The following is a 23,861-nucleotide window of genomic DNA, read 5'->3' as shown; positions in this document are numbered from 1 at the left end:
ATTAGACTAGCATATGATTCAATATAAGAACTTTAAATGATTTGAATATGAATATCAGTAATTTCCTATATTTTCTTTAATAATACCATACACCTTTGCATACTCTTGTCATGTAAAACTCATAAGATTTTATGCAGTTTTCATATATGACCCAAAAATCCCCTACATGTTGCATGTGTGCTTTTTAATATGAAAGTGGCCATAATCGGTCTGATTTTGTATAGGACATATATTGGTCTTGCATGAAACACCGAAGGTAATTCTGGCCAATTTAAGTAAGGAAGATATATGGTTACTGTATATGAGTCATACAGTTTTTATTCATATGGGAATAATTAGAGTAATAAAGAGTTTATTACGTAGGATTAGGGGCAGGTGTAGGGAGGGCTTTATTGTCCCAGTAAGGCGGCATCTATTTAATAAACATGATAATTTACACTCAATGTGTTATTATTGCATGCTATTTTATAATGTACAAATATCTGCCACTATTTGCACTATGTATACATAACTTCTAACTACTATTTACACTTATTGCAAAGAAAATATAAATATTAAATAGAATAAATGTAAATCGAATCTATCGTTATTTGCATTTACTGCATATATTGCTATGAAGATATACTATTTTAGGGACTCATTGATGAATTTTGCGGCCCAATTCAATGTAGCTTCACCTCTGGTTGTGTGTTAGTTTAAGACGAATTTCAGGGTGGTGTTTTTGTTTTATATTCGAAACGTGAAATGGCATGGCAATTAAAACAATATTAGCCTATGATGATTGATTCTACTTTTCTTACTGATGAAATCAATGTTTCTAGGTTAAATGTTTCTTACACTTACAATGTTTCTTACACTGAAACTGTGACTGCTTACATCCAAAAGTGCACTGATGATGTGACAGTCACCAAGACCATCACCACACGCGCCAACCAGAAGCCATGGATGACAGCAGAGGTCCGTGGGCTGCTAAAGACCAGAGATGAAGCATTCAGATCAGGAGATAAAGCAGCCCTCAAAACAGCAAGAGCCAATCTGTCCCGCAGCATCAAAAATGCAAAACGGTCATATGCTCAAAAAATCAACAATCACTTCACAGACAGCAGTGACACACGGAGCCTGTGGCAAGCTATTCAGACTATCACAGACTACAAGCCCCCGCCACAGGCCTGTGATGACGACACATCCCTCCCAAATACACTCAACCACTTTTACTCACGGTTTGAAATGCAGAATGACACACCTGCACAAAAACTGCCCACACCTCCCAATGACCAGGCGCTCTGTCTGTCTCCAGCCGACGTAAGGAAGTCCCTATCTAGGATCAACCCACGCAAGGCTGCGGGTCCCAACAACATACCTGGCCGTGTACTGAAAGACTGTGCTGCACTGCTGACAGATGTCCTAACAGATATCTTCAACACCTCGCTGAGCCAGGCAGTCGTCCCCACATGTCTCAAATCCACAACAATCATACCGGTACCAAAGAAATCACCTGTGTCCTGTCTAAATGACTACCGTCCCATAGCACTGACTCCAATCATAATGAAGTGCTTTGAGAGGTTAGTCATGCACAACATCAAAACCAGCCTCCCAATACACTCGACCGCTCCAGTTTGCATACCGTCCGAACCGCTCTACGGACGATGCAATTTCCTCCACTCTCCACCTGGCTCTTACCCACCTAGAAAATAAAGACTCCTACGTTAGAATGCTGTTCATTGACTTCAGCTCAGCATTCAACACAATAATCCCACAACAGCTCATAAATAAACTCAACCTGCTGGGCCTTAACAATTCCCTCTGCAATTGGATCATGGACTTTCTAACCGGAAGACCTCAGTCAGTCCGTGTCGGCCACAACACCTCGAGCACTACCACACTGAACACAGGTGCCCCACAAGGCTGTGTGCTCAGCCCGCTGCTCTTCACGCTGCTGACCCACGACTGCACTGCCAAGTCCAGCTCCAACCACATCATCAAGTTCGCTGATGACACAACAGTGGTAGGCCTCATCAGCAACAACGATGAAACGCACTAGAGAGGAAGTGGCACAGCTGGCTGAATGGTGTGGCACTAACAACCTGTCCCTCAATGTGAGTAAGACAAAGGAGGTTGTGATGGACTTCAGGAGAAACTCCGGTGATCACCCCCCACTGACCATCGACAGCTCGACTGTGGAGAGAGTCAGCAGCACTAAATTCCTGGGGGTGCACATCACAGAGGATCTCACCTGGTCCACCAACACCATGTCACTCTCCAAGAAGGCTATTGAAAATGCAAAGTCGGCAACACCTAAGCTCCAAAAGTATCAAAGAAAAATTTATTAATTAAAAAAATTAACATAAGGTGTAACGTTTCGAGCACACAGGCTCTTCATCAGACAAATGAACAACACTGATATGCGTCTATTTATACATGTGAGCAAAAGGTCACATGACCTAACACAATATACCCAAAATAATAATAATAATAATAACAACAACAACAATAAATAAACCAAAGTAACCGCAGTCAAAAAGAAAAACAACAACAACAAAGAAATGACAAAATACAATTCTCAATACACAATACAACAAGATTAATTAATACCTGCCTACATACATAAATTCAACCAATACCATCAAAACCTTTATTGAGCTATATAAAAAAAAAAAACACATAATTGGATAAGCATTCCATATTTAAAGAAATGGACGAATATCAAAATCCTCATTAAGACCTCTCGGGACAAAGTATCTAATGTAAAATCCAAAAGGCTTCACGTTGTAAAAGTAATTTATTGATGTCACCACCGCGCCGTGGACACTTAACTACTTCTATTCCTATATACTGAAGAGTGGAAACGGAATGTCTCGAGTTTACAAAGTGCTGAGCTACTGGACTTTTCGGATCGCGATGTCTGATTGCACACCGATGTTCAGAAATACGATTTTTCAAAGGTCTGCTAGTCTTACCAACGTAACACAAACCACAAGGACAACGCAACAAATAAATAACATTAGCCGTCTTGCACGAAATCGCACTCGAATCTTAAATATTTTCGTCAGATGAGGATGTGTAAAAGTCAATGTCTTATACGTGAAATTACACTGTTGACAGTTACCACATCTATAATTCCCATACGGTATTTTATTCAAAAATGAGGAGCAGGTTTCAAATCAGATTTGACCAAAATATTACGAAGACTGGGTGTTTTCTTGTACACTAGACATGGTGGTTCATCAAAACACTTCTTAAGACCGGGATCACTCTCAACAATGTGCCAATGTTTCAATAAAACATGATGAATGTCCTTCAAACAGGCGAATATTGAATATAACAGTTAACCCGACGTTTAATTTTTGTTTTTGACAAGACTCTCCTGTTGCGATACATCTTTAAAACGACTCACTGCAGACTGGATCCACTCTTCTCGATATGATCGCTTTTCTGAATCTCTCCGATAGAATTTGTGATTGCTGTTGAAAATCTGCATCTTTACTACAAATACGGCGAATACGACTAAATTGTGAAATTGGTAACGAACGCTTTAATGACACAGGATGATAAGATTGTCCGTGCAAGATGGTGTTACGGTCAGTTGGTTTACGATACAAAGTAGTTTCAATGCCAGATGCAGTGCGAAGAACAAGCACATCCAAAAAATTCATTTTCTCTTGATGAAATTCAATAGTAAATTTCAACGCACTACATTTAATATACTCTCCAAGAAGGCACAACAGCGCCTACACTTCCTCCGCCGGCTGAAAAGAGCAAGTCTCCCTCCACCCATCCTCACCACTTTCTACAGGGGCACCATTGAGAGTGTGCTGACCAGCTGCATCACTGTCTGGTACGGGAACTGTACTGCAGCAGACCGCAAGACCCTACAACGGACAGTGAACACCGCTGCAAGGATCATCGGTGCCCCTCTCCCCTCCATCCTGGATATTTTCCTCACACGATGCTCCAGCAAAGCCAACAGTATCGTGAAGGACTCCACACACCCCTCCCACAGTCTCTTCCAGCTCCTACCATCAGGAAGACGGTACCGGAGCATCAGAGCCCGCTCTGCCAGACTGCTCAACAGCTTTTTCCCCCAGGCTGTGAGAGCCCTGAACTCAAATCACCCCGCCCCTCTCTGAACCCCCATACAAACCCCTACCTCCTGTAACATGTAACGTGCAATTCGAAGTGTGCTACACACAGGTGAGTGGGCCTGTACAAACCACCTGTAGTAGCACACTCTCCTCCTCTATGCGCACTAGTCACTTTTCACACACACTGCTGTGTGTACACAAATCCCACAAAAAGAACTCCGTAATATATGTATGTTTACATGCTCATGCACTACAAATCATCCTGCACTGTTCCCCAGCCAGCTGCTTGAACTCAATGTTTCTCCTTGCACATGTACAGTACTTATCTGAAGCATTCGTATAGTTTGTATAGTTTGTATTTTTTAGTTTGTATAGGTACTTTTTTATAGATAGTATATTTATATTTATAGTCAAAATCTATCAGTAGGATAGTTGTGTATAGGGTTATATTGTTTTACTTCATTGCTGTATGCCTGTATTTAAGTAAGCACTGTGGTCCTGTGAGGCACGACATTTCGTTCCACTGTATGCCCCCGCATGTAGCGGAATGACAATAAAGCTCAACTTGACTTGACTTGACTTGACTTGAAATGAACACGATCATCCCGAAATCTGTTAATCATTTCTAGATAATTTCTGCTAACAATACAAATGTTATGTTCCCTTGAATCATCAACAGGACTGTTTTAAATATTCAGGTAACCAGGTCATTTCTTCTGAATGTTCATAATTTGAATGATTTAAAGTGAGTTTCTAATTTTTGTACAATTATCAGTAGTCTTATAATTTTAGTTTAAACATTTAAGTTTTTTTTTTTTTTTTCCTGAATCTCTCTCAAAACACCTCCAGCATTCATGAGAAACTGTGTTTGTGTGCAGAGCATGTCGTTTCTTCCATCCAGCTCAAAACCACAGAAAACAACAGACAGGTTCAGGGTCTTAGATCCGTTTGGTTGTGAAGATTAAACAGACTTGTTCAGGAAACCTGCAGTGAGACCACGTGTGACTCAACCGACAGAAACAGACTGAAGTGGAACATGTGCAGATCTGCTGATGAGAAAGACAAAGATATAGTCTGCTCTCTCTCTGTCTTTCTCTCTCTTTGCCTCCGTTTAATTGTTGCTGAAAGATAAATACAACATTAATATAATTAAATCATTTTAAATTTAATTCTGCACAGTGTTTTTCTTTGTCTTTTTTTTTTGTCTTGATTTTCTCTTACATTCTCGCCCAGTTCCTGGAATATTTTAGTTTGGTTTAACTAACCTTTAGTTTAGTTTGTCTGCCTGGATCTCTTCTCAGTGCATCAGAACCAAAGTATTTCCGTAAAAGTGTAGTTTATTAAAATTCAGTTATCAATCTGTAATCAGTATAATTTATACTTGTGTTAAAATATGAAAATTAAAAAGGAAATATTAAAAATGTATACAATATCCAAGCTGAACATATTCTGCTAGAACTAAGATAAAAGTTAATAATCTGAGTAATGATCTGAGTACAGTAATATTCAAAAGCCGAGAGATGAAGATCTTCAGAGCATGCAAAGAGAAGGAAAGATTAAAGATGCCAATTGAAGGGGCATTATAAAGGCTATAGACGTACATCTCATAGGTCATGGAACATTCTCGTCTGATCAAAGCAAGGTGCACTTGACATGTCAAAAGGAGGTTGTTGTGGTTTTTAACACCCTTTGAACAGAAACAGCAAGCTCTGCAAATCTTCAAATATCACTAGGCTAAGTATCTCAACCTCGAAGGGAGGGCTTAATACCAAGAAAATTAAAGACAAACTGAGCAACATCCGTGCATATGAAAAAAAAAACAACATGCATAAAGAATGAGTTTCCAACATCAATGGAACATAACAGGGTGTACCTTTATAGGTCCAACGAAGGAATAGGAGTACAACTGGAATCATGAATATAAAATGCATAATACATGAGTAACTAAATATATGATTAATACATTAATATGTAATTAATTAAACCATAAAAGAAGTCATAATGAATGTACTTTATGAATGAATATATATATATATATATATGGCATTAAATTGACTCCAATATACACATACATACACACACACACACACATATATGCAAAAGAAAATAAAAGTTTTGCAGAAGAAAAATAAAGAATTGCAAAATATAAATGAAACAGAGCAAAAGCAATGATTTTGCAATACATATTTTCCATGGCCATATCTACTAATTTATTTGCAATGCAGCTTTTATTTTGTGTTTCAGTCAAGTTTGAGCTTGAGATACCGTTTTCCCTTTGCGCTTCACGTTTCTGCGCGTCTCACTTTGTGGCGCTGTTTTGACATGGGGTGGAGTCAGGGACGGGGCGTGTCCAACAGGCCTGGGCATGCCTCCCCGGAAGTGACGTCATCGGCCCGAGACGCAGATCACAGCTGATCCAGGCACCGTCATTGAGCAGAGGCATGCGGGTGGATCGTTTCCTTTTATTCACTAGCTTTAAAACATGCATGTTTTCATTTTATTAACAAATATATATGTGTATTAGCAGCGTTTGCTCAAGTTAAAGAAGTTGTTAATATGAACATCTGCAGTTTATTTCTCTCAATGTGTGCACACTTTTATAGCATTAAAATGTGTATTGTTTCATCTGGTTAACTAAATGTGCATTAATAGTGCTTGTTTAAAATCTCTTAACCTGTGCACAGCGCTCTTTGTTTACATTAGTTCAGAGTTACTGCTAGTTTTAATTTTAGAAAAGCACATTGTTCTGTTGTTATTAAGACTATACACCAATAAAAGTAGAACCTTTGCAGTTTAAAACTATGCAATACTCATATCTGTATTTTTAGTTATTTTCGTGGTCTTCGACCCCAAAGATTATTTTCTAATCATTCCATTGTTAAAATCATTCTGAAATACTGGTAAACCAGTGTTTATTAAAACACTGAATTTAGTATTATATCAGCGTGAACTTGATCCTTCTCCCCAATTCACAGGACAAGAGTTACACCAGAAGAGAAATAATAATAATAAGTTTTACTTATATAGCGCCTTTCCAGAGCTCAAGGACACTTTACAATAAACATCAGAAATGGGAGGAAAACATCGAACAATAAACAGAAAGAAAACAACATCAGAAATCCAAAGAGTAATATACAACATAAAACAAAGTAAACAGAAGTTAACTAAGAAAGATAACATTCTGAAAACAAGTGAGTTTTGAGCAGCGATTTGAATTCAGACAGGCTATTGGCAAGACAGAGTGATCTGGGTAGAGAGTTCCATAATTTAGGGGCAACAACACTGAACGATCTGCTCCCCATGGAAGAGAGGCGATATCGAGGGATGGTGAGAAGGCGAGAATCAGAGGACCGCAATGAACGTGGTGGAGAATAGGGGTGGAGCAGATTGCAGAGATAGTAAGGGGCCAGACCATTCAAGGCTTTAAAAGTAAGCAGGATAATTTTAAACTTGATGCGATAGGCCACTGGTAGCCAGTACAGATCTATGGAAGCAAATAAGAGACATAACTATTTGAAATTTAACAGCCACTGAATACTTAGTTTTGAAATATTTTATTTTGAAAAACATTTATCTGAATTTATTTGCTCTGAATTCACCCCTTTGAAATTATTTTACTTTGGAAACCATGTATCTGAATTTATTTGTTTTGAATTTACCTCTCAAAACCTGAATTTCGATGAATATTTTCAATGCTCACAAATTCAGATAAAAAAAAATCAACTTACAGAATTTCAGATAAAATAGATTCAGGTTGATCAAATTTGATTGCTCAAATTCAGATCTCAAATTTCAAGTTAATATTTTTCAAAGAAAACATCAGTCTAATTCGACTGCTCAAATTCAGATCGAAAAATTCAAGTTAAATATTCACATGGTAACATCCGGGCTACCCAGGATAGGAAAAACAGTTGAGCGCCGAGCACGACGATCATGTGCGCAAGGTATACAGTAGGTGGCGGTAATACTCCTAAGCAGTGAACGGCCATGAAACGGAAAGAAGAAGAAGAGCACGACAACGACCTGTCTGTCATGATCCAAGATGTAAAGATGTAAAGAACCTGTAAAGATGACTTCCAGGGAAAACGAAGGTGCCCCGGTAAGTTTGCTGTTTATGTACAATCGGACTCAGGGCTCGACAGAACAGAAGTATGTTGTTGCTAATTATGTTTGGAACACATATGCTATATAGCTATGGTTTGTGTGACTCGTCTCCCTATGTAAGTTAAGTCAGCTAAACAACACGTTATAGCTAGCAAGATAACTTTAGAGCTCAACGGTGGCCGCCCACTTTTTGGCTGAAAGCTACATTAACGTTTATAAAAAGGTTTAAGCCTGGAACCAAGCCAACAGCTCCGAGATGAATCTTGACAATAAAGCATTTGATTTGGCGCCGCATATTTTTTTTTTTAAACGGCAAAAAAAAAAGGATTTCAATGGTAGAAGCTCACAGACAGACTGGGAGCCATCAATGTAGATGGATACGGTTAAAAGAGTCATCACAAAGTATAACGTAACGTTACAGCGGGGTATTTGTGTGATATATTTTGAATGAATATCACTCAGATTCCAGTCTTGTATCTGCAGTAAGAAATGCAGCACCCACTAAAATTCCTGAGAACCGAACTGAAGTGGAACTATCGTCTGCAGTACTTCCAGCTCCTTCTGATATCCAGCAGTCCAGGTCTCTGGAAGCGTCTGCATTAGAGCGAGTCATGAGCTTGTTGGAAAAGTCCTGTTGAAAGAATCTGCCAGCAAAGAGCCTAGTTCACGTGTGAAGCCCAAAGTGAGTCTACCTCGAGTAAAGGCCTCAATGAACTGCCATGCACTGTCTGTTCGAGCCCTGATCATTCTGGCCTCACGCATTGTCTTGAGAAAAGCTGTGCTTTCAGTGTCACTCTCCTGACCATTCCCGCTTTGTCTGTCCTGAGAGGGTGAAATCTCTGTCTTCTCAAGGGCTGGGAAACTAGAAGATCTGCACTTAAGGGAGGACAGTGTGGATCGTGAGTTTATTCCTCCAAACCAGTGTTGTATGAATGACCCAACCTCAGTTTTTAGTCTTTCTAGTTCTGTTGAGCCTGCAGGGAAAACTTTAATTTTTCAGAACACGCACAGAGTACAGCGAATTGATAGTCTGTTTTACACACCAGCGACAGTATGGGGCGACCTTCAGCTGAAAGCTATGGTTGACAGTGGCTCCATGGCATGCACGATGAGCGAAGCTTCTGAACGTCTCTTGTTACAGCACAAGCCTAATTTACGAAATTTCCCTGCCAGTGATGTTGTCATAATTGGTTGTGGCGGACAGCGTGTTACACCAAAAGTGATGTATGAGCTTGAGCTCTCAGTTTATGCCTGCAAGATGGTTGTTCCAGTTTTAGTGGTTCCAGGGCAAACCGACGATTTGATCCTGGGCAGCAATGCTATCAAATGGCTGATTCAAAAAATGAAAGAGACTGACGGATACTGGAGACTCGTGTCCAGCCCGGTTAATTCAGAAGATGTTGAATGTCACCAATTCCTGTCTCTACTTTCAAATGTGGAACGATGGAAGGGTGAAGACATGCCTGATAAAGTGGGTACAGCTAAGTTAAAGGAGAAAATAATTCTAGAACCGCGCCATGAACATCTTGCTTGGGCTCAGCTTCCTGAGTCAACAGCTGTTTCAGTGGGGTGCACAGTCATTGTTGAGCCAACCCTCTGTAAATGCCGTCCGAGGAATGTGATCATAGGGAGAGTCATCACACCTATGTGGGGCAGTAGATGGGTGCCATTCAAAATAATGAACCCTACAGACAAAGTAATTATTCTTAAGAAAACACGAGGATTGTGGATGTTTTTACTTGTATTGCTGTGGAAGAGTTGTCTACACCTGAGTCCCTGAAGAGTAACGTTCAGTGTGCTGCCAGTCCTATAAATCATGTACGGACCAGTGATGAAAGGAGAAACGTACTGGATAAGTTAGAACTGCAGGATCTGGATCTGGATGATTGTGAAGTATCAGAGGAGTGGAAGGATAGACTCCTGAACCTCATTGAAAAGTATGAGTCAACCTTTTCACATGGAAAAATGGATTGCGGAGAAGCCACCGACTTTGTCCACAAAATCCACTTGGTGGACGAGAAGCCATTTCGACTCCTTATCGACGTGTAGCCCCAGCCACTATGATAAGCTGCGCACTGCCTTGAATGAGATGGAAGTTAAAGGCATTATAAGGAAATCTCAGAGTGAATATGCATCTCCGCTAGTTTTAGTGTGGAAAAGAATGGTGACCTTCAGATTTGTACAGATTTTAGATGGCTGAATGCGAAGACAGTGAAGGACGCCACCCACTACCACATCAAGCGGATGCACTCGCAGCTTTGGGAGGCAATGTTTTCTTTTCGACCATGGACTCGACTTCTGGCTTTTATAATGTTCCCTTGTTTGAAGAGCATAAGAAGTACACTGCTTTTTCCTCTCCCTTTGGCCTCCACGAGTACAATCGTCTACCTCAGGCTTTGACCAACAGTCCGGCAACCTTTATGAGGATGATGATGTCCATTTTCGGTGATGAGAATTTCACAAGCCTTCTCTGCTACTTGGACGATCTGATGGTTTTGCTCCAAGTGAGCAAGTAGCTCTTGACCGGCTGGAGCTTGTTTTCTCACGCCTGTCTAAGCACAACTTAAAGCTAGCGCCAAAGAAGTGTATGTTCCTCAGGAGATCTGTCAGGTTCTTGGGACACGTTGTCACTGGGAATGGTGTCCAAACCGACCCAGAAAAGGTGAAGGTGATCAGTGACATCCAGACTGCTGACCTCATAGAGGCAGATGGCATAACCCCTTCTCAAAAGAAGATCAGATCTTTCCTGGGTATGATTTTATATTACCAGCATTTCATTATAGACTGTTCAGCTAAGGCAAAACCTATTTTTAGTCTCCTATCGGGTCAGTCACAGAAAAGAGCTCAGAGGAAGTGTGGTCAGATGAGGAAGCCACTCAGTGTCGTGAAGCTTTTAGCTGAGGATTGGACTAGTGAGTGTCGTACTGCTATTGAAACTTTAAAGCAAGACTTACTGCACAGTGTGACTCTAGCTCACCCAGATTTCGACTGATGAATAAGAAACTCTTTCAATATGTTGTACCAGATTCTCTAAAACTTTTCACAACGGTTCTCCGTTGTGTTCATGACTCAGCTGGACATCAGGGTAGTGCAAGAACTCTCTCCCTCGCAGTTGAAAGGTTCTTTTGGCCAGGAATGAGTAAAGACATCAAGCTCTATGTGAAAAACTGCCAGAGGTGTATTATCGGAAAACTCCAGAGCCAAATGCTTGTGCGCCTTGAGCATATTCGCACATCTGAGCTTATGGAACTAGTACGCATAGACTTTTGGAGTGCTGAACAGACTTCAGGGAAGGTCGTTGATGTCCTAGTAGTGACAGATCATTTTTCTAAAATGGCTCATGCCTTCCCTTGTCACAACCAGTCAGCTAAGCAAGTTGCCCATCGCCTTTGGAATGACCTCTTCTGCATTTATGGATTTCCAAAGAGAATACATTCAGACCAGGGTGCAAATTTTGAAAGCAAAATCATTAAGAACTTGCTTGAGATGGCTGGTGTTCAAAATCGCACACCACACCATACCACCCTATGGGTAACGGTCTGGCAGAACGTTTCAATAGGACTTTGGGTAATATGATAAGAGCTCTCCCAGTGAAATCCAAGGCAAGGTGGCCACAGCTTCTAAGAACGTTAACCTTCAGTTACAATTGTACTGTGCATGAAACAACCGGGTTCGCTCCTTTTTATCTTATGTTTGGGCGTATCCCGAAGCTGCCAATCGACATCATGTTTCAGCATGTCCTTCGAGATGAGAGGGTGGTCAGCCACCATGAGTTTGTCACTGCGCTGAGAAGAGATCTGAGCACAGCGGCAGAAATTGCCCGGAAACACAGTCTCAAAGAGCAGAACCGCCATGCCATTCTTTACAATCGGAAGGTCAGAGGTTCACCCTTAGCAGTGGAAGATAGAGTTTTGCTGGCTAACCGTGGAGAGAAAGGCAAGAGGAAAGTTGCGGACAAATGGGACTCTGTTTTGTATGAGATTCAATCAGTGAGACCAGAGATTAATGTGTACAAGATTAAGGATGTTCAGACTGGCAAAGAAAAAGTGGTGCACAGAAATCTGTTGCTTCCAGTGAATTTCTTATCCTGGGATGATGGTGAAAAAGACTCAGTTCGATCAGATTCCACTGGTGCTACCCGTGGCAGTGCTCTCGATTCCGCTCTGATGGATGATCCTGATCCTGTTTCAAAGATATCAGAATGGTTATTGCAGACGGATGGAACACAGGACAGTGACGATATGCAGGATGCTACTTGTGGTGGAGTTTCAGACATTTCTGATGAGATGACTCCTGAGAACTCTGGCAATGTTCGGTACAGTCCAGAACCTGAGCATGTTCCTGAACCTGCTGAGAGTATAAAGTGTTTACCTACATCCAAGCCAAATGAGTACCCCAGTTGTTTGCAAGAACCTGATAACAGACTGGCCCCTGTCATTTGCGAACAGCCCACAAGTACACATACAGGCCACATCACTACTCGATTAGGGAGATCAGTTAAGCCCCCTAACAGACTTATCTGTGAAATTGACAGTCAGAAAATTGATTCACACAGTGATGCACTAGTTATTTTTCAAGGAACCAACTTTGTAGTGGAGTTGATAAGGAATATTTTTGTTTAAAATGTCTGAGTCTTAATGATGATTCATATCTACGAGTCAACTTTTGTTAAGAGAATGACTTTGAAGTGAGTTTTTCTTCTCTGAGAAAGAGTCTGAGAAGTTTATTTGCATCAAAAGATATTTGAAGAGCAGAGATACATTTGTAACTACTAGGAGCGTGTAGACTGCACCTCCTATAGTCTGTGTTAAGTGTGGAGCCTGGTACCATTCCATTCTTACACACTTCCTGGGGAAGGATAAATTATCTGATATGCTGTATTGTAAAGCTCTTTTACTCACACCTGTTTTTTTTTTTGTTTTTTTTCTCTTTTCTTTTCTGTATATTTAGTTTGTTACATATTCTAGTTCTAGCCCAATTTAGCAGAATTTAAGGGGGGTGTATGTAACGGAGTTTAAATAATGTTGTTAAATTCATGCATTAATTGGGAAAACTCGACATTGGCTGTTGTGCCACTTGCATTGGCAATGCGTGATTATTAAGGGCGGAGCTACGTTACCACCAGCAGAGTTTCACATCTCTCGCTGCTGACTTTGAGCAACGTTGATGCGTTGATGCACTGTCCTTTAACCAGCTTTTGGTCGTGTTTGTCCCAGTTTGTCTGTGACAGGCTCCAGTAAAGAGATCTTGAGTGACCATCCACCTGCTCTCAGTGTGATTCCATCCACACAAACACACACTCACACATATATATATATATATATATATATATATATATATATATGTATATGAAGAGTTCATTTGCAGAAACTTCGTTTTTAACAATTTTTAAAAATCATGTTTTTTCATTGTGCATTCCAATTAGTCTCAAACTGCATTCAGGTTATTTTGATTAGGTAAAGAATAACTAATAAATACTAGCTAACTAACACAACACAAAAACACGATAACAAAAACATGATTTTTAAAAATATTTAAAAACGGAGTTGTCTGTTTTTGCAAATAAACTTCATATATAAAACATTGTGTGTCATAATTCAGTTCAGTTCTTATCAAATGGTGTCAGTGCAGTCAAGTCAATAATATTGCTGAATATTAGGTGTCTTCAACCAAGCAAGACAAAGGCAACAGTGGAACCCAAACAAGACCTCAGTCAGAAACAGTCTCGTCTGGCCAAACGAATGAACGTGATGTGATTATTCCAGGCTGCATCACAAGTCAGATTGTGGGTTGATATCATTCAGAATATTTCATCCAACTTCTTCTGCATGAAGTAATATCACGCCAGCAGGTAAAGCTGGTAAAAAGGGTCTGTGCAGCGGGCTTGTCTGGTTCTCGTAGTCTTTGCTGAGGATCTGTGCTGGGGTCATCAGTGAGGTCTTCACAGGGATCTGTCATCTAGCTGACATGGTCTCCGCTGACAGTCAGGGATGTGTTGTGGTCGTTCCTGGGTGCAGGTCCACCGTCTGGGCTGGATCAGCTGATTATTGTAACCTAGTGATAAGGGTGAGACAGTATATAAGCAACTAATATAAGCAATGATGTCATTCTTCTTACAAATTAACATGTACATTAGATATTATAGGAAGTGTTGCTGCTTACCCTAATTGGTGCAGCATAAAAATCCTTTAAGAGATTTGAATTATAGAAATGTGATAGTGTGTCATGTGTGTGGAAGGTTAAAGAGATGGTCTTTTAAACTCACAGAGTGTGTCTGCCTCCTGAAGTCCACCCTTTTGATCAGCTGGAGCCACCTCTTCATAGTCCCCTTGACCTCCATTTCAGCAGCATTAGCTTGAAGGTTTTTTCCAAATTGCAGCCTTGAAATATGTACAAATATATATTGTAAGGTAATTATTTAATCTTAAGCATTACAGCTTTTTACAATCATTAGGACCAGACCCAGAATTCGCACCTTATATGTTTCATGAATGTTCAAAAAAAAAAAAAAGAAATGTCAGATTACATATATATATTGTTCAGATTAATCTTTTAAATTTCTTTGCTCATAATAATCCCCACCAGAGTAAAATAAGTATGATTTTAAAATCACATCACACGGCATATGTATGCTTTCATGTTTTCATTCACTCTAAAAACTGAACCTGCTCTACTGCAGCAGACAGATTAGGCCTCCATTCAAGAACAAAAGATGATGCACTTACATTTTACGGCTTTCTCTTACGTATCTATAGTGTTTTTCTCTGTCAGAGCTTCCCACACGGCAGTGTTACCACAAAATAAATATTATTATTAAATTCAGATTGCACATATTGAATTGTCTTAGCAGGTGTAATGCTACAACAGCGTGCTCAGTTTGATTCACAAACAAATGACTCATTTGAATGGTTAAGTGAATCGAAACAGACAGAGTCACTCGTATAGATGTTTATGGCGCCACCAGCGCAGTCCGACTCCTATGATTCAATAGCAATCACTCTTTAAAAAAGACGAGTCGAATTAATTCTAGCAAACAAAATAGAATTTAACTCATTAAAATTTAATTACATAACATTATCGTGCACTGGATACAGCTCATCGGTTTTTCATATTAAAAAATTACATATTGTTTTCCTAAAGAGACCGCGCCTGACAGTTAGGCCTAACGTTACTCATCAGCACTCAGTATATCCGGACCGAACGGTTTTTCTGACGCTATGTTATCATCGCAAACCTCACAGAAACCATCTAAAAACTATACTCTTCGTGTCATTTAAACAAACAACTCTAGATTGATCATTAAATAACTTAACTTACCTTTTTGCAGCTGAAGTACTCCTCTTGAGAACTGTGCCCGCCGAAATCTCCTCAGCAAGCTTGAGAATACAGTCAAGCAAAGCCGATTCAAACACTTGGGAGAGCTTCACAAGGAGAAAACTAAAGCTGGAGTCAGTGCATCAAGAGTCACCACGCTCAGACATCTTCAGGAAAAGGGCTACCAAGCCACTTCTGAACCAGAGACAACGTCAGAAGCATCTTAACTGGGCTGTGGAGAAAAAGAACTGGACTGTTGCTCAGTGGTCCAAAGTCCCCTTTTCAGATGAAAGTAAATTTTACATTTCATTTGGAAATCAAGGTCCCAGAGTCTGAAGGAAGAGTGGAGAGGCACAGAATCCATGTTGCTTGAAGTCCAGTGTGAAGTTTCCACAGTCAGTGATGATTTGGGCTGCCATGTCATCTGCTGGTGTTGGTCCACTGTGTTTTCTGTAGTCCACAGCGAACGCAGCCATCTACCAGGAAATTTTAGAGCACTTCATGCTTCCTTCTGTTGACAAGCTTTATGGAGATGCTGATTTCATTTTCCAGCAGGACTTGGCACCAGCACACACTGCCAAAGGTACCAAAAGCTGATTCAATGACCATAGTGTTACTGTGCTTGATTGGCCAGCAAACTCGCCTGACCTGAACCCCATAGAGAATCTATGGGGTATTGTCAAGAGGAAGATGAGAGACACCAGACCCAACAATGCAGATGAGCTGAAGGCCACTATCAGAGCAACCTGGGCTCTCATAACACCTGAGCAGTGCCACAGACTGATCGACTCCATGCCACGCCGCATTGCTGCAGTAATTCAGGCAAAAGGAGCCCCAACTAAGTATTGAGTGCTGTACATGCTCATACTTTTCATTTTCATACTTTTCAGTTGGCCAAGATTTCTAAAAATCCTTTCTTTGTATTGGTCTTAAGTAATATTCTAATATTTTGAGATACTGATTTTTGACTTTCATGAGCTGTAAGCTCTAATCATCAAAATTAAAAGAAATAAACATTTGAAATATATCAGTCTGTGTGTAATGAATGAATATAATATACAAGTTTCGCTTTTTTAATGGAATTAGTGAAATGAATCAACTTTTTGATGATATTCTAATTATATGACCAGCACCTGTATATTGTGACAATATATTGCTATACCCCTGCATTGTTTTGAATGTTAAACAATTGTATCAACATATGTAGCCTATATATTCTATATCCTGCGATCCAACAGAGGATAAGAGGTACAGAGAATGGATCAGTTTTTATAGAGAAAGACTGCCTAGTTAAATGTTTAGCCATGTCACTACTGATTTTTTAACTAATCAATCATGTTAACAACTTTACAGCACTTATTGTGAATTTCACTAACATTGTAGTAGGGACGCTTTGTGAAAACACCTAGGCTAAATGGTTAATTATAGATATAGTAAGACAGAAACTCACCTGTTCCCCACTCATGTTGGTCTGCTGTATTCTCTGAAAAGGTAAACAGGTGTTTCGGGTCTCGAGAGACTAGCGTAAATTGATCAACAGCGCCATCTGCTGTTTTTGGATTGCATTTGTGAGAAAATCTGTTTGCACACATGTTAGAAAATCCGCCTGCATCCCCCGCATTTGTGAGAAAATCAAGTCACATTTCGTCATAAAAAGGCAAATGAGTCTCACAGTTATAAAACACAATACATATTTGTCCATACATCTGCATTTTCTCTCAAATAGTTTTGGATTTGCAAATCAGTTTGCGTTTGTTTGAAAGATGAGTTTTCTTTGCAAAGCAGATTGTGTTTATTTGCAAAACACTGGATTTGTTTGATGAATATTGGCACAAAATTCGCTCCATACGGATGGGCCATGGGAAGAGTCATGAACATGGAGTCGAGTCTTTGTCCACAAACTTCTTGACAGTTTATTATTACATCAGTAAATTCTACAGATCCATTGTAAGGGAGTTTTTTCAATAAGAATTATAATTACATCATGTAGGAATGTAAGGGGAAAACAAGTACATATAAGGAATACATTTGGCAAACAAAGGGCTTTTCTTCCTGCTACACCTCTATATCCAGACGGACCGTTCCAGGCCGAACTCAGTTACCCTCCTTTCCAGTAACTCAACTCCCTGCTTATCTTGAACATCACCAAGACCCCTAAACAGCTGCACATGCGTATAAATGTCAGCCTCAGAGTCATCTTATGGTTGACACATCCCACAAGGACACTGATAACACCACGCAGCCAAAACAAACTTTCCTCACAGAGACTATCCCGGCTGAGCCCTGCCCACACAGCTCATCACAAACAGACTGTGACGTACTACATCAGCTCCAAGACTCAGCACCCAAGGACAACTATCTGGAAAACAGCCAGGGAAGCCAGGACAACATATCACAGCCACCGGAAACACCAGAGCCAGAGCCCCACTCGCCAGACACACTATCCCTCTCTCCAGAATCTCCACTTCTAAGCTTCTCACAGAAAATGGAGGAACTGGTGTATGCTGGGACCAAACTCTCCCACTCGTTTGCTGCAAGCCCCCAGATATCAACTAAAAAACGGCGGGCCCCACAACCACCAAAGACTTCAGGCCCAGCTCACCCTCCTCCTCCTTTGAGAGCTCTCCGACCGCTGCCACAACGCCAGGGCCAAAACCCTCCTCCATCGGCTGTAGGTGAACCAAAAACAACTGATAACAGCTCTCAGTGATATGTGTCGGGTCCCCGCTATATTAGCAGCAACACTCACAAATGTTCACAGAACAAGCAGGAACCCAGTGTGCCTGTAGCTTTCTATATTTCTGTTTTATCACATGATAGAAAATCTAAGGCCTTCTCAAGCCGTACGGCTGACCCATCTAATCTGCGGCCTGTAATGCGTCAATCTAAGATTGCTGTAGAGACAAAATGTAATTCCATCAAGTTAGCATTTTTAAACATTCGCTCACTAAAAAATAAATCATTTCTGATCAATGATTGTATAACCACAAACAACCTGGATTTTATGTTTCTAAATGAAACATGGCTTGAAGACAGCTGCAGTGCAACAGTCCTCAATGAAACAGCCCCTCCTAACTTTAACTTTACAAGTGTCTGCAGGACTGTTAGGAGAGGTGGAGGTGTAGCTGCTCTATTTAAAGATGTTTATCAATGCAAGCAAGTGTCATTTGGTCAGTATTTGTCCTTTGAATATCTAGGTATTGTGCTGAAAGGTGCTCCACACATTCTGTTTATCATTATTTACAGGCCTCCAAAATACTCTCCAGCCTTTGTTGAAGAGTTCACAGAACTGTTATCAATGATTTCCTCAGAGTTTGACTGTTTTACTATTGCAGGGGATTTTAATATTCACATAGATAAAGCAAAATCAAAACTGCAAAAGAAATTATAACTGTTTTAAACACTTTTGATCTGATCCAGCATGTGCATGAACCCACACACAATCGTGGACACACTCTAGATTTACTCATCAGAAGAGGTCTAAACATTTCATCCATTGTTGTTAAGGATGTAGCACTATCTGATCACTTCTGTATTTTCTTTGATATATTGATCTCTGTTACCACTGAATCTAGATCTGTCTCTGTCAGAAAGAGATGCATTAATGAGAAAACTAGTGCGCTATTTATGAAGGCTATATCTTTAACACCAAGCATTTCTGCAGACTCTGTTGATCTCCTGGATTCTTTTAACTCAAAAGTTAAGAATATTATTGATGATATTGCTCCGACAAGGGTCTGCAAGAAGAATGGCAGACAAAAATCACCATGGAGAAAATCAACAGCAGCTCAGAGTATGAAAAGACAATGCAGAAAAGCTGAGCGGATGTGGCGGAAGACAAAACTTGAAATTCACTACAGCATCTATAAAGACAGCCTTCATGCTTTCAATGTGGAACTAGCCACAGCTAGACAGACCTTCTTCTCAAACTTTATAAACAGTAACTTAAACAACTATCGCACTCTTTTTGCTACTGTGGAGAGACTGACAAACCCCCCAAGTAAGATTCCCAGTGAAATGCTCTCCGACAGTAAATGCAATGAGTTTGCTTCCTTCTTTTCTGAGAAGATCAATAATATCAGAAAGGAGATTGGCATATCTACTTTTGCAGAGGTCACACAGATTCGACCGCAATTTCAAAAAGAAGTAACTATGTCTGTTTTTGAAGCAATTGATTGCAAAATATTGAAAGAAATAGTACAGCACCTTAAATCATCAACCTGCTATCTTGACACACTTCCCACATCTTTTTTTCAAAAGTGTGCTTAACTGTTTAGAAGCAGATCTCTTAGAAGTGGTGAACGCCACTTCTTTCTGGGACTTTTCCAAACTCCTGAAAACTGCAGTTGTTAAGCCCTTCTGAAAAAGCGCAATCTTGATAACACAATGTTGAACAACTATAGACCAATATCAAATCTTCCGTTCATAGGTAAGATTATTGAAAAGGTAGTTTTAATCAGCTGAACAACCACATAAACTTAAATGGATACCTGGACAATTTTCAATCTGGTTTCCGAACACATCATAGCACAGAGACAGCACTCATTAAGATAATAAATGATATTCGCTTCAATTCTGATTCAGGCAAAATATCAGTGCTGGTACTACTAGATCTTAGTGCTGTATTTGACACTGTTGATCATAACATAATTCTAGAGAGACTGGAAAACTGGATCGGGCTTTCTGGGATGGTACTCAAATGGTTCAGGTCATACTTAGAAGGAGAGGTTATTATGTGAGTATAGGAGAGCATAAGTCTAAGTGGACGTCCATGACATGCGGAGTCCCACAAGGCTCAATTCTTGCACCGCTCTTGTTTAGCCTGTATATGCTCCCACTAAGTCAAATAATGAGAAAGAACCAAATTGCCTATCACAGCTATGCTGATGATACGCAGATTTACCTAGCCTTATCTCCAAATGACTACAGCCCCATTGACTCCCTCTGCCAATGCATTGATGAAATAAACTGTTGGATGTCCCAGAACTTTCTTCAGTTAAATAAGGAGAAAACTGAAGTCATTGCATTTGGAAACAAAGATGAAGTTATCAAGGTGAATGCATACCTTGACTCTAGGGTCAATCAACTAAAACCAAGTCAAAAATCTTGGGGTGTTTCTGGAGACAGACCTTAGTTTTAGTAGTCATGTCAAAGCAGTAACTAAATCAGCATACTATCATCTCAAAAACATTGCAAGAATTAGATGTTTTGTTTCCAGTCAAGACTTGGAGAAACTGGTTCATGCCTTTATCACCAGCAGGGTGGATTATTGTAATGGTCTCCTCACCGGCCTTCCAAAGAAGACCATTAGACAGCTGCAGCTCATCCAGAATGCTGCTGCCAGGATTCTGACTAGAACCAGAAAATTTGAGCATATTACACCAGTCCTCAGGTCCTTACACTGGCTTCCAGTTACATTTAGGATTGATTTTAAAGTACTTTTACTCGTTTATAAATCTCTAAATGGCCTAGGACCTAAATACATTGGAGATATGCTCACTGAATATAAACCTAACAGACCACTCAGATCATTAGGATCGAGTCAGTTAGAAATACCAAGGGTTCACACAAAACAAGGGGAGTCTGCTTTTAGCTATTATGCCGCCCGCAGTTGGAACCAGCTTCCAGAAGAGATCAGATGTGAAATCCAGACTCAAAACTCATCTGTTTAGCTGTGCATTTGTTGAATGAGCAGTGCTACGTCCGAACTGATTGCACTATGTATAATCACTTTCTATTCCTACATAAAATCTATTTTTAAATCACTTTGTTTTTATTGTTGTGATTTTTATTATTTTTAATTTCTTATTATTTTTAATGACTATTTCACTTCCTTTTATGTAAAGCACTTTGAATTACTATTGTGTATGAAATGTGCTATATAAATAAACTTGCCTTGCCTTGCCTAAAAAGAGAGATAGAGAGAAATGGAGGGGGAGGAGAGGAGCACAACAGGCAGATGCAGCGGAGAGCCCTTTATTATTTAACAGAACCTCACATACTTTATCGTGTATATATAAATTATTTGTGCTTATCTTTCTGTAAACTTGTCTAAACTTGAGATTACTGGTGTGGAGCAGAAACCAGAGACACATATTTGACTTTCATCTCCCTGACCACGAAAATTCAGCTCAAACTCATCAGTGAGTTGATTCAGATGATTTTATTTTGATAGATATAGTATATTCAGAATCATTTGTGTTAATGTTTGTTTTTAGTGGCTCCAGTAGTGAGACGTGAAGGAGAATCCGCTGAGATCATCTATGATTCAATCTATAAATCAAACACAAAGTCCACAGTGGATCTCAAAGTGAGTGTGGTTTTATTGTCGTATTTGTTATTCAATATGTCTGATCATTCAGATGATCCATGACTTTTTAATCACCAAAGGACAACGGAAAATAATTTGAGAAACTAATAAAAATCCTGAAATTAACATGTGCTTTATGGATACTTTTGTTGCCCTAATTATAGAAACCAATTCCAAGTCTCTAGGCCCAGCCATTTGCCTGTTTTCCACCTTTTTTTCTCTCTTTGTCAAATTGTGACCCAGAATGTAGCTCAACCCACTCCTCCCAAAAAAGTATAAAACCAGAAAAAGCAAAAAAAAAAAAAAGAATACACATTATTCAAATTGCTACGTTCATAAAAAGGATATGTAACAGTGGTTGGGTACGAACCCAGTATGCCCAAAAGCTTCACACAGCAAGAAGGTAACAAAAGTTAGTTTCTTACCACTGTTTCTGCCAGAAGACATTTCTGATTTCATTGTCCTGATGTTCCCAGCCAGCTTTCTGAGGTAGGTGCAGTGCTGTCTCATCTCCCTCATCACAATGATCCTTTCCTCTTGAAGTCGCACTTTTGACATGTACGCATCATAAATCTTCTTCTTGGTGAGGATGTTGCTGGATTCTGAAGTCACATAAATAACATCTCTTCAATACAAATTTGACCTGTACATTCTAAACAGCAGGCAAAACAGAAGTAGTGTATGTACCTCCCAAAACCTGAGATTCAAAAAGTCGGCTTATGAAGGTATAAGATGTTAGGGTGAGGTATTTAAAGGCTCTTAAGCAGCTGAGTAGGAGTTCTTGAAATAAAGAACAAGGGAGACTATCTTTAGTGTGTGGGTGTCTTCCTATCTCACAAGTGGTGTAGGCCTGATGAAGACCTAATGGTCAAAATGACTTGTCCTAATAAAGAATAAGGGAGTAAATCCTCAGTGTAGCAGTCAGCAAGAGAAATTGCGCGAACTAAATAAACACTGTGTTTTTTTATAATTTGATTATTTGAAACAGCAGCAGATATGGGACAATTTTAATATTTTCTCTCAAAAGAATCATCGCTGCACAAAAATAGTGGAATAAACAGTAAAATTACTCTGACAAATTGTGACATATATTTACAGTAGCATACCCAGTCAACACGTGAGATCACGCGATGATCACAGTGACATCACACCATTCTCATCTGGTGATCCTCACAGTGTGAGTAATATGTGAACTCATTGTGAATTCAAAATGTTGAGCAGGTTGAGAGGAGGCAGTTCAAATATCAGTCACCGGGGGACATTCTACTTCCTGTTTCTCAACACTATCACAGAAATATCACAGTGCTCTCACATGATGAGCTCATGAGGGCACACCCAGCTAACAGATTTCTGTTATAAGAACCTTCTCCAAACATACAACTGACTTCCAGACACAGCCTTAGATTAAATCAACTTAAATAAACAAATCACCAGCTTCACTCATTATTAACCAGACTGACTTTATTTCTGTCAGACATCTACAAAAGTGCTTATTGAGAATTAACAGAGATGTAGATGATGATGTTTTATTGTTTTGTTTGATGTTACCATCATAGTGATTAGTGTTTGCTTTAGTTGGGCTCTTGACACTTGGCTTTATAACATTATATTTTTTGGGGCTGCTGTAATTGTGTTTGTGAAGCACATTTGTTATGGCAAGGAAACCCAAAAAGAGATTGCAACCAGGTGTTTTGTTATTGATGATAACAACAACACAGTCGTCACCTAGATTCAATATGCAGTCTTGGTCTTGGGAAGTCGTGGCCTAATGGTTAGAGAGTCGGACTCATAATCCAAAGGTTGTGAGTTTGTGTCTCGGGCCGGCAGGGATTGTAGGTAGGGGGAGTGAATGTACAGCGGTCTCTCCACCCTCAATACCATGACTGAGGTGCCCTTGATCAAGATACCGGACCTCACTGCTCCCCGGGCGCCGCAGCATAAATGGCTGCCCACTGTTACGGGTGTGTGTACTTTGGATGGGTTAATTGCAAAGCACAAATTCCGAGTATAGCTCACCATACTTGGCCGTATGTCACATCACTTTCATAAAA

Source organism: Onychostoma macrolepis, chromosome 01 (assembly GCF_012432095.1).
Source record: "Onychostoma macrolepis isolate SWU-2019 chromosome 01, ASM1243209v1, whole genome shotgun sequence".
NCBI classification, from domain to species: domain Eukaryota; kingdom Metazoa; phylum Chordata; class Actinopteri; order Cypriniformes; family Cyprinidae; genus Onychostoma; species Onychostoma macrolepis.
This window is presented reverse-complemented; position numbering follows the sequence as displayed.